Raw genomic sequence first — 667 nt, forward strand, 5'->3', positions numbered from 1 at the left:
TTTAATTAACACAAAACATATGTTATGTGACATGTCTGGCAGCACAAAAAGAGAAATCCCAGGATTTCATATATTAGAGAGCACTGTTATACTTTTTGTGCACTTGAGCCGTGAGGTACTTTTTGTCTTTTAAGGTCATTCTGTCATGATTCTGCCTTCCTGTCTGATTTTCCCTGGTCTTGAGGCAGGATCATGACAGGCCCATGTTTTATGTGCAAGCACATGGCCATTTGTTTGGGCCATGTGCTTGTGTTGTCTCGTTCTCTTGCCCCGCCTCCTTGTTATCCTCGTTTTGTCATTATTGCTTTACCCTTGTCACCTGTTTCCCTCATTAGTTTCTCCCCATTTAATCCCCTGGTGTTTGCTGTCCTGTGCTCGTTCATTGCCATACTTTATGTGATTCTCAGTGTGTGTAAACCTTCCTGTGAGTACCCTGTGAAGAACTGTCTTGTAAAGTCCTGATCTTGTAGCTGTTGTTAGTTTATTGTCTAGTTATCAGTTTAATCTTAGTCTAGTGTAGTTTGTCTTTGTTTTTGCCCACCAGCCTTGTTTTGCCCCATCGTGGGTTTTGTTTTCCCTGTTTTGTCTTAATAAATCTGTGTGTATTGCATACCGTCTGCGATTGGGTTCATCTCTCCTACAACCACATAACACATTCAGCCAGACA

Source organism: Scardinius erythrophthalmus, assembly GCF_964197995.2.
Source record: "Scardinius erythrophthalmus genome assembly, chromosome: 18".
Taxonomy (NCBI): domain Eukaryota; kingdom Metazoa; phylum Chordata; class Actinopteri; order Cypriniformes; family Leuciscidae; genus Scardinius; species Scardinius erythrophthalmus.